General features: G+C 44.9%; 1 protein-coding gene across 1 annotated transcript in view; it reads right to left on the minus strand.

Annotated features, from left to right (window-relative positions):
- Positions 1 to 12,478, minus strand: part of LOC135057143 (uncharacterized) — a 356,477-nt gene that overhangs the window by 305,399 nt on the left and 38,600 nt on the right. The window lies entirely within an intron of this gene.

A 12,478-nucleotide genomic window follows, 5' to 3' on the forward strand; every position in this document is an offset into this window, starting at 1 on the left:
TTTTCTTAAAGGCGCCGGGCGCCACATAAAGGTATCAGGGATACCATAGAAGGACCAGGGGTCCATATAATCTTTAAAGGCACAGGTATCCGGGATACCATAGATGGACCAGGGGTCCAAATAACAAAGCCTCCTCGATCTGATCGCCTAGTTAGTTTGAATATGGCCATATATTTGTAAAAATTATATTGTTTATTTGTATTAGGATATTCAGTGTACGGGTGGTAAGTGTACGGACACTGAATGTCATATAACATTGCTATTTACAGTTATTTTATGCAAGAAAATTGTACTTTATTTGCAAAATATCAATTATACGGGTGGTAAGTGTACGTATGGTTGATATCATAAAAACATTTTGTATACCCAATGTCCCTTTGGTTTATGTAGGAATGTGTAATCCAACATGTTACCAATGATCTATGATCAGATCAGCTGAATGCATACGTAAACTGATATTCCCCCTCAGTGACTTTTTTATATAATCGCATATATATACTTGTATAATCTGTTGTTAGTTTGTTTTGAAAGTTTATTTAAGAGATGGGAGCAAGTCAGAGTAAAAAGACTGAATATCCCCCGCCCCTCCCCAGAGAAACATGTAAAGACTATGTCGGCCGTGTTTCTCCTACAAATTTTTATCTTGTTAACCCATGGGTAGATAATCTGGCAGGCTGGACAGAAGCCGTAGGAAGTCCCAAACCTTTCCCACGGGATGGAACAAATTTTCCCTTCTATATGGATATGGTTAAGGGACTATGTTTAGAAGATAAAGCAGCCTGGCCATGGTATGATCATGATCCACAATGGAATATGACATACATGAGAGCAGGAGGGGAACAGTGGCTTACTATAGCACCCTATTGGTATGATAGTTCCACTAATAAGAAACAAAGAAAACTAAAAAATATAACTACCCAATTACATACGGCAGAAGAAGACAGAACAAGTAAGATAATTAAAAATACTTGTCCGCCCCCCTATGGTCCACTGTATCCTTCACTAACTAATGAAGACATCATGGCAGCCGTTGCTTTAACCCGACCACAGGCTTCCAATCCCACTCCCGCCCATGTTCCACTGCCGACTGCCCCTCGTGAGACAGTCATCACAACCCAAGTGACCCCGGTCTCTAACAGGACATTACCGTCCCAATCACCACCCGCCCCCCTACCCACATCATCTTGGGATACTCTATCCAATATTTTAACATCACCCCTTCGCCCTTTCACAACCAGCCGTCAGTCAGCAGATTCCACCATAGTCACCAACGAAATCACTAGTCCCTCACACACCCGTTCCGGTAGACCTATCTCACTTTCCGAAGGCAGCCAACAAGTAACAGCCCTACATCTACCTTTTATGACAGTGGGTGACCAGTTACTTAAAAAACCCATTGAAATTGAAGACTTAGATAGGATTATTAAAAATTGTCCTAAACCAATGGTCACCCCTTTAGGATGTATTGCTTACTTAAAAAAGGCTTCTAAGGGACGGAGTTTCACACAAGAAGACATGAGACTCATCATAGATGGGGTCATAGATCACTACAATGGGTGGGATTGGACAAAAGTACCCACAATTAACACCCCCATAACAGCAGATAATCAAACTGCCACTAATTATCCTTTAAATACGCAGGATGGAATAGACAAAATGTGGAAGGAACTTAGTGATCACATGAATGTGGTATTTAAAACCCGTTCATCTCTCCCGATTGCCGTAGCATGTAAACAGAAACCTAGTGAATCAGTAACAGAGTTCTGGAAAAGATTTAAGAAGTGTTGGACCGAGGAAGCAGGGTTGAGCCTGGTAAACAATGATAATCTTCTTGTTTCCACATTTGTTAATAATCTGCTGCCCTCTATTGGCCTCACAGTAAAACAGAGTGTTTCTAGCTGGACCTCTGACACTGTAGAAAAATTTGAGAAACATTTATATGAGAAAGAAGCAGCGGGTTGTTTTGAAATGAGGAAATCTGTCAGTACTATACCCTCACATAACTACCAGAACCCCCCGGGAAAGCCGAATAGGTCTTTCCGCCCACCCCAAGACAATAGGTTCCAGAGGGGCCCTATGGGACCTCCACCTATTTCTAGGAGACAGACCAATACATGTTACAATTGCGGGAAAGATGGCCACTGGGCCAGGGATTGTCCATATCCCCCCAGCAGACCCCGACAGGCCCGGGACCCTATGCACAACGATGCACCACCCCGCAGCCAACCTAGAGACCAGACTAAAGACTTTCCCCGTTTTCGAGTTGACTGGCAGGAACAAACCCATTGACGGGGCCCGGAGGAGGGTATCTCAGCCTTTGCCCAAATCACAAAGCATTGGAAGGACCCACCGCTGCTCACTCTAATTGTGGGAGGAAAAACCGTCCCCTTCTTAGTGGACAGTGGTGCTACTACCAGTGTTTTGTGTAAGGACCTGTACAATGGTCACCTGGAAAGGACTGCTCCTTCAATGGGAATTAATGGGATACCCACAAAAGCCTATATTACCGACGCCATCAGTATAGAAACTTTGAAGGGCGTTTATATGGGAAGACACAACTTTACTGTAATACCTGAATGCCCAATAAACCTACTGGGAAGGGATCTTCTCAGCCGTCTCGAAATCACAATTAGTCCCTCTGCCTCAAGTAGCGGCATGGATGTTGTATCACCTCATTTACCTGTGTGGTAAACCTTGACACACCACCTGAGTTAGAAACTGTAAACCCCCAGGTATGGTCAGAAGGGCCCTATAACACTGGCCTAATATCATGTACACCATACAAAGCTACACTCAAACCTGACTCACAATTTGTGTACCACAAACAATACCCTTTGTCAAAAGAAAAAATAGAAGGTCTTAGACCTATGGTACAGCAATTTTTAGAACAAGGCATTCTTAGACATGTAGTATCCCCATACTGCACACCAGTCAACCCTGTAGCAAAAGCAGATGGGTCTGTGAGATTTGTACAAGATCTCAGAGCAATCAACCAACTAATTGTTCCCATTGCACCAATTGTACCTGATGTAAACTCACTCCTCTCAGCCATCCCTGTAGATGCTGCATTTTTCTCAGTGATTGATTTAAAAAATGCATTTTTCAGCATACCAGTGGACCCCCAAACACAGTTACTTTTTGCCTTTTCTTTTGAGGGCAAGCAGTTAACATGGTGCAGATTACCACAGGGATGGATTGATTCACCTGTTGTGTATAGCATTGTACTCCAAGCCACATTGGCTCCCTGGCACCCCCCCTATGGTTCTGTCCTGCTACAGTATGCAGATGATCTGCTTCTCTGTAGTCAAACGGAGGAGGCCTGCCGACAGGATGGTATATCACTGTTAAACTGGCTCTGTGAATGTGGACACAAGGTGTCTAAAACAAAAATGCAATGGTGTAAAAAGCATGTTAACTATTTGGGTTTTGTGCTCACACAGGGAGAAAGGAAAATCAGTCCACAACGCATTCAGTCTGTATTGGGCCTGGTCACCCCAACTACTCAGAAGGAAATGCTATCCTTTCTGGGCATGATTAATTATTGCAGACAGTGGATATCTGATTGTTCCTACTATGACAATATCTTGAGACAAGCCACTCTCAATGACAAACCTAAACAGATTCAATGGTCACAAGAAATGTTAACTGCATATGAAAGTCTAAAATGTATGTTGGTAAAAAGTCCGGCACTGGGCCTCCCAAACTATGTACTACCGTTTCATTTATATGCAAGGGACAACTGTAAAACCATGGCGGGGGTACTGACTCAATTTCATGGAAGCAAACTGCGCCCCGTGGCATTTTTTTCCAAAGTAATGCCTGTTCCGGTCCAAGGTATGCCTGCCTGCTTCAGAGCACTGGCAGCTTGTGCAATGGTGGCTGAGATGGCAACTACACTCACCTTAGGTCACACAACAATTCTACACACAACACATGATGTAGTAGCAATACTTAACGGCTTGCATACACAGCATATGTCAGCCCAACGCCTTAGTGGGTATGAAGTCCTATTGCAAAGCAACCCATCCCTCATCATCAAATATGCAAACACGTCATCAGGCCCAGCACCCATTCTTAATGCACTCCTAGGACTAAAGGGTCCCCAAGATGACATACCTGACAACCATGACTGCTCAGCATCAATAGAATCAGAGACCTCCCCGAGATTAGACATGTCCCCTGTACCCATACCCGGTTCGGACAATGTCTTTGTTGATGGCTCCTGTAGCAGACCAAATGACTCCACATACCAAGCAGGTTATGCCGTTGTGCGCCTGCCCAATGACATTCTTGAAGCAAAGCCCATACCTTACCAGTCGGCACAGGCTGCAGAGCTCATAGCCCTTACCAGAGCCTGCCAAATGTACCAAAACAAACCCGTTACAATTTACACAGACTCCAAATATGCCCATGGCGTTGTCCACGACCATGGAGTTATTTGGGCAAGAAGAGGCTTTGTAGGAGCCGATGGAAAAGGCATTTCCCATGCACAGCTTATCACAAACCTCCTCCATGCCATCACACTGCCCTCTGATATTGCAATTTTGCACTGCAGGGCCCATACTGGTGGCAAGGACGACATATCCAAAGGCAATGCCCTTGCTGACAAAACTGCCAAAGAAGCAGCTCTACAACCCATTGCCCAGTCCCATATGGCTGTCATGACCCCCCCTGCCATAAATGATCAATATCTTATCACGGAGCTACAGGCCACAGCCTCCAACAAGGATTTGGATGACTGGATATATCCTGTATTGCAGAAAAATCCCAAATCAGGATTAATCTGCAAAGAGGGGAAACCTTGTATACCCCAAACAAGTGCCCCTTTGTTCATTGCTCATTACCATGGGGTAGGACATCATAGCAAGAACACCACAGCCTTACTTTTAAGCAAAGACTTTTATATCACTGATGTTAAAACACTGGTAGATCATTACGTCAGTAGATGTGTTACCTGTCTACGCAACAACCCAAATAATCCTGATAAAGCAAAACATCAGCATCTTGAATACCCTACTACACCCTTTACGCATTTGCAAATTGATTTTACACACATACCAGGTAAAGGAAAACAGGAATATGCCTTGGTCATAGTTGATATGTTTTCACGGTGGCCAGAAGCATTTCCAACAAAATCAGAAGATGCTAAGACTGTAGCAAGGATTTTAACCCAAGAAATCATCCCTAGATGGGGATGCCCACTACAGATAAACAGTGATAAAGGCGCAGCCTTTACAGCAAAAATCACACAGGCCCTGGTGAAGGCCTTACAAATTGAATGGAAATTCCATATTCCATATCACCCGCAGAGTTCAGGGGTCGTAGAGAGGATGAATAGGACCCTCAAAGACAAACTTAGGAAGGCCACAGGAGGTACCTTCCACAAATGGAAACAGGTCCTTCCCATTATCTTAGCAGAAATCAGAATGACCCCACAAAAGACCCTAGGTTACTCACCCTTTGAAATACTTATGGGTAGGCCCTTCCCTACACCCTGGGCTAAGAAACCATTAGTAGTACAGGAAGGAGACTTAGAGCTCATAAGGGAAGAATACGTCAGGTCCCTCATAACAAAACTAGATGAAATTGAACACAAGGTTGTTTGTAAAAATCCTTTTAACCCACAGGAACCAACACACCCTTTCCAGGTCGGAGACAGAGTCGTGGTGAAGGTGCTTCCCAGGAATAAGAGTCCAGGAGACTTCACCTATGGTCCAGAAACAGAAGTTGTTGCAGTAACCAGAACAGCTGTCCTTACTGAGGAGGGGCCCACCTGGATCCATGCATCCCGAGTAAAGAAGATACCCAGCCCAAACCGCGAAGCAAGTCCAGGAGAGGTACTAACGGGGGCAGACAGCCCTGACCTCCAAAGAGGAGAGGTACTAACGGGGGCAGACAGCCCTGACCTCCAACCAAGATGACCTCACACATGGAGAAGATGATTGTGAACCACGGACCCCGCTGGGCATGTGTTATCCTAACCCTCATCACAGTCCTAACACTTCCCTGTAGAACTGAGGTTGACATCTCACAAAAGGAAGGGGTGACCACCTTATGGTATAACTCCTCCAACACACACGTAGCCACCTATGTCTTAGATTACTTTATGTTCTCCAAGCTTGCTGAAGCAAAACACTCTATACACAAAAAAAGAAAATCAGGAATATCTGAGACAGTTTATATTTGTGTTACTGATTCATGGTGGGGATACAACTGTGATTCCTGGGAATCTGTGGGGTGGAACACAGGAATTGACTGGGGGTACAGACCATCAGACGCTTTAAATAGATGGAGCCAACCTGATGGAATACCTCTACTCTCTAGAATGTCTATCTTTAAGATGGACGAGGGCCTAAGTGCATATAGGTTCAGATTAAACATAGAACGCCCCAGCAGAGCAGATAATGGTACCTATGTAGTTGGAATATGGTGGGGAACAGGGTACTATAGCGAAAGGCAAAACTTTCATTTATGGGACATGTTTAACAATCCAGCGTATCAGTCTAAGGCTATCCCCCAAGGCAAACCCCTAAGGCCTCATATAGCTACCTTCAAGGATATGATAGCCATTAACAATCCCACCTTTGAAGACATCCTAGCTATTGAAACTGGTTTCTCTGACATCAATTTCTGGTTAGAATGGATGAAATATAGCGCCAATAAACATAATAAAAGTAACTGCTATGTTTGTGGCAGATCTAGGCCTCACCTAGGCACAGTGCCCCTTAATATACCCCTAGAGCAGGAAAGTTGTTTTTTCAGCCTTTACAACGGCACCAAAACCAATGACAGCCAATGTGAAATGTGGAAAAAGGAATACCCCATACTCTCAAAAAACCCCAACCCTGGTAACACAATAACCATATACCCAGGTAACTACACCTGCTACAACTCCACTAGCCACTCTGGCAAGGATTTTAAAAATTTTCCTCCTGGATACTGCTCAGAAACACGTAACACCATCCTAGTTAATCAAACCAAGTCCCTAGGGGACATTTATTATATCTGTGGAGATTTAAAACTCAGAACTAGATTAAATATCCCATGGAAAGGTCAATGTGCCTTAGCCAAAATAATTATGCCATTACACATACTCCCAACTAATGAAGGTTCCCCTACCTCAAACACTGCTCCCACACATAGAAGAAAAAGGGAAACTCCAATAGGTAGCTTCGATCCACATGTTTATATTGACACAATTGGGGTCCCAAGAGGGGTGCCAGACGAATTCAAAGCTAGAGATGAAGTAGCTGCAGGATTTGAATCCTTAATTCCTATAATAACTGCCAATAAAAATGTTGCATGGATCAATTATATCTACTATAACCAACAGAGATTCATTAATGATACCAAAGTTGCACTCAAAGGTATAGCTGAACAATTAGAAGCCACCTCTCAAATGACATTCCAAAACCGTATGGCCTTAGACATGATACTAGCTGAAAAGGGTGGAGTTTGTGTCTACATAAAACAGGTAGAAGGATGTTGTACCTTTATCCCTGACAACACAGGGCCAAATGGTAAAGTTACCCTAGCCATAAAAAAACTAGATGATTTATCCATAGAGCTAAAAAAGAATTCAGGTATTGATAACCCATGGAGCCAATACTTTGGTTGGTTTGAAAATTGGAAACAGGGTCTTGTTCAACTAGGAATCTACATATTGATTGTGATAGCAATTTTTTGTGTTGTTTTCTTTTGCATTATACCCTGCTGCAGAAAACTCGCCACAAAAGGTATTGAAAACTCGCTTATGTATAAAGCCATCCTTACAATCCCTCCTAACTCCCCTGCAGCCTATAAGCAATACCTAACTGAATATAGAAATAAAAAGCTCCATGTAAAGAATCATGTTATATAAATATATGATTCTAAGAGGGGATTGAAGGGTTAAACATGCTATATGAACTGTTATGTGCTTGAATAGACACGTACGCACTCTCTACAGGATGCCCTTGTCTGTTCATATAATATAAGGCTTGTTTGTGTCTTATCTTCAAGGACAATTACATACCAGATCAAAACTGTTACTTCTACTTCTGTGTGTTACTAAATATCCTGCATGTAATGTCGTATGCTACTTCTATTTATCCAATCATATGCTTGCACATATTGTATACACCCATGTTTCTTATCTATATAGTACGCTGTAATTTTTATAATAAACAGAGTAATTCTTAACCATTGACTCGTGTGTTTCATATTACGTTAAGCCTTGCTCTCACTGGTACCAAAGGGGCCATCATATCGAGGGGACATAAGCAGACTATCCCAACAGGAGCCATATCTGAGAAAGCCAGAAGAGCCCAACACGGCCCAGTCCCAATATTAGAACTGGCTGTACAACTACTAAACCCACCTGTATTGAGCTTTCCAGGGCCTCGGTAGCGGCAAAGCACTGACGGGCCTGGCTCTGCTTCTATGGCGACACATCTGGAGACTGCTCAGGTCACACTAGTGTGCCACGGCACAGTGGTTGAAAAACACTAGCTTACTGTACTGCAGGGGGAGCGGCCTGTGGTGTCACCTTACTGTACCGCAGGGGGAGCAGCCCGTGGTGTCACAGCACTGTACCGCAGGAGGAGCAGCCTGTGGTTTCACCTTATTGTACCGCGGGGGTAGCAGCCTGTGGTGTCACCTCACTGCTCTGCAGGGAGAGCGGCCTGTGGTGTCACCTTACTGTTCTGCAAAGTGAGCTGTGGTGTTACCTTACTGTACTGCAAGGGGAGCAGCCTGCAGTGTCACCTTACCGTACAGAAGGATGAGCGTTCTGCGGTTTCACCTTATTATACCACAGGTGGGTGCGGACTATGGTGTGTCCTTACCATACCAAAAGGGAAGGGGCTTGTGATGTCACCTTACTGTACTGCAGGGGGAGCAGCCTGTGGTATCACATTACAAGAAAGCAGGGGTAGCAACCTGTAGCGTCATGTTACTATACTGCAGGGGAGGACACCCTGGTGTCATGTTACTGTAATGCAGGGGGAGAAGACTCTGGTGTCTCTCAGACTCAATTTTATGTAGTAAAGGAAAAGGGGCTTTTCAAGAGAGGAGGAGGTCGTGTGCAGCCTCCTTCATCCGGACCCATCCTCTCTAGCCGTAAACACATTAGAGTCTGAGCAATGCGCATGTGCAGATCTCCGGGAAAATGTTGCTGCAGACATTTTCCCGGTGATTTCTCTAGTAATCATTTAAATATTACAGTGTAAAGGAGTAACTGGCCAATTGCTAGCCAGATTGTTTGAAGGACAGCATTACCAGCCAATCGGGACTGACTGACGTTGGTATACGCCAGTTGGAAGAGCTTTTAGCAGTTTGATTGGAGGAAAGTCTTTTCAGATTTGATGGACCAATAATGAAAAATCCTGGATCTCTGTATATGAATTGGGGATGCCTGTCAGCGTAGTGGTCAGTAAGGAGGTTAGTATTTTGGTGGGGATCACTCATAGCACAGTAGTGTGTTATAAAAATGGGACAGATCAATGGACTCTGTTGAATAGTATGTTTATTACCAAATAATATTGGCAGATCTGATTATTCCCAGTTCTATATACACAGAAGCATAGACTTTGACGGCAGATGTCTGCCCTTCTGGGGTGCGGTTTTTAGGGTTAGGAGTTAGAGTTGGATTAAGGGTTTGCTTGGGGTATTAGTGTTAGCATAATTACGGTCAGGGTCTGGTTCGGATTATGGGTAAGTATTTGGGGTGTTATCGTTAGGGTGTAAAATGTAAGGGTGAGGGTTAGACTATTAATGTTTGGGCCAGGGCCATCTCAACATACAGGCACATTGGGCAGCTGCCCAGGGACTTACAATTCTAAGGGTCTCCAAGCAGGGGCAGGTAGTGCTGACACAATCAGTCTGAAAGTGGACTTGTTATACTGCACCTGTACTGGATACTTCTCCTTAATAGCAATTCAATTTGTACCTATTACATTCTCCTCCTGCAGCGAGAGATGACAGATTGGGGTGATGGGAATCCTGAAACGTTGTACGTGGGAAATTTGCTACTGTCATTTCTCTTTAACCACTTAACCAACGATATTTTCCCCCCCAAAAAACGGTAAGAATTTTTTTTTAGTGAATTAGGTGAAGAACATGAACTTAACCTTATCCAAAATTATTTTAGTTTAAAAAAAAAAAAAAAATTATTTAAAAAAAAAATCAAAATAAATAATTTTTCTCAAACATCGGAACATCGAACGGGAAGATCGGTAACATCAGAACATCTGTACCATTACAACGTTACTCTTTACACCCAAGACAGCCACCAGGTACACAGGGGGGGTCTGGGGGTGGCTTGGGGGGGGGGGGGGGGTGTTAATTTACACTTTCCCAGCGGCTGCTATTGTCTGCAGCTGCTGGGGGGGGGGGGGGGGGGGGTCCTGCCGTGCTGAGCGATCAGCAATGATTGGCAGCATGGCAACACTGGGGGAGAGTGCAGGGAGGCAGAGGGACCCTCCGTTCCCTCTGGAAGCAGCAGCAGAGGGAAGTTTCTCTTCCCTGCAGCTGCTAACACTGGTCCTCATTCCGAGTTGTTCGCTCGTTAGTTTTTTTTCGCAACGGAGCGATTAGTCGCAAACTGCGCATGTGCAATGTTCGCAGTGCGTCTGCGCCAAGTAAGTTTGCAAAAAAGTTTGGTATTTTACTCACGGCTTAACGAAGAAATTTCTTCGTTCTGGTGATCGGAGTGTGATTGACAGGAAGTGGGTGTTTCTGGGCGGAAACTGACCATTTTATGGGTGTGTGCGGAAAAAACGCTGCCGTTTCTGGGAGAAACGCGGGAGTGGCTGGAGAAACGGGGGAGTGTCTGGGCGAACGCTGGGTGTGTTTGTGACGGCAAACCAGGAACGAAACGGACTGAACTGATCGCAGTGGCAGAGTAAGTCTGGAGCTACTCAGAAACTGCTAAGAAATTTCTATTCGCAATTCTTCTAATCTTTCGTTCGCAATTCTGCAAAGCTAAGATTCACTCCCAGTAGGCGGCGGCTTAGCGTGTGCAATGCTGCTAAAAGCAGCTAGCGAGCGAACAACTCGGAATGAGGGCCAAAGTTTGACTGGTCGCATCCTGTGCGACCAGGCTCAGATAAGACACTTGCTGGTATGGTCGCATCTGATGCCACCATGCCAGGCAAGTAGTTAAGAGAGTGGGGTTATCATCCATGAGGTCGTTTCCTACACTGTAACACAAGTTGATATTGTGCAGACTAAAGATATAGTTTTCATGTGATACCAGGTTGGTCAATGACATTCAGAAGAATCTTATCACAGGATGTTCAATTTAAATGTACAATCAAACAGTGTAACCTTGGTACATACTTGCCTACATCTGGCCCAATCCCACATCACGATGTATCATATTTAGGGCCTAACCCAGGTTTGAACGCTAAATAACACATTCACGGGCATTTGCGAAGATACGCAAAAGTGCTCAAAAACCCGGCAAAACCCACACCCTGCAGAACTAATAAAGAAAAAAACAAAAGGGGATGCGCCCAGAGACCCAGACAAATTTGTGAAACTATTGTGTATTTCTCAGTTAAATGTATACATACGGGTAAAAAGGCTAAAATCTAGCCATTAACACAAGCTAATTTAACTTAAACTGCTTGACCCTTTATGCAGACTTGGGCTAATAAAAGGTCTATGTAAAGGGTACTTTGCGCAAGGAAGACCAAAATTTCAGAACATTGATATGGAATGAAGGCTCCTCCAGCAACCTCCTGCACTGAAACCTCTGCTGTGCCTCAACTTCATAGAGTCATTGTCAGCGTATGGGGTCTTACCTGGACGTCGGGGCCGCAAGGTCTGCCGTGCGGGCGGCGGAGGAGGGCTGCTGTGGCGGGTCCGTGTGCGGCAGGTAGGCGGCTGTGGCAGGTCCGCTCGCGGTGACGGGATGCCGCTGCAGCGGATCACTCTCAAGGCAGTTGCTGGTAGGCCAGAGACAAGGGAGTGTCTAAGCACCAGCAAGAAGGTCTGCCTTACGGGGAGCCGTCATGTTGGAGACCAATTCTAAGCAATGGTGCAGGCTTCCCGTTGTATCCAGCCAATACAGGGAGATCTCTCCTTATAAAAAGGGGCTGGTTTATGACAGGGGTGCCAGTGCTTCAAGTTACTACCAAGTGTAGGTGCTATAGCTCTGTGCTCCCAGGATTCCTTCCGTGTCCTGATTACTCCCTGGCTCTGCTCTGCCGTCATTTATTGTTGCCGCAGCCCTGCCGTTTCTAACCTGCTGCCGCCTGTGAGAGCGCTCCTGGGAACCCTGACCCAGTAAGGGTCTCAGGTCACGGACGGACCGTGCTCTTCAGCCTCGTCTTTCAAGTCACAGTCCACAAGTCCGCAGTTCTTTATCTTCAGCCTGGTCTTTCAAACCACAGTCCACAAGTTTCGCAGTTCAGGCTCGTCATTCAAAACCACAATCTACTAGTCCGCAGTTCTTTGTCTCCAGTTTTGTTAAACTACTAATACCTGCCTCCTA

Source organism: Pseudophryne corroboree, chromosome 3, assembly GCF_028390025.1.
Source record: "Pseudophryne corroboree isolate aPseCor3 chromosome 3, aPseCor3.hap2, whole genome shotgun sequence".
NCBI lineage: Eukaryota > Metazoa > Chordata > Amphibia > Anura > Myobatrachidae > Pseudophryne > Pseudophryne corroboree.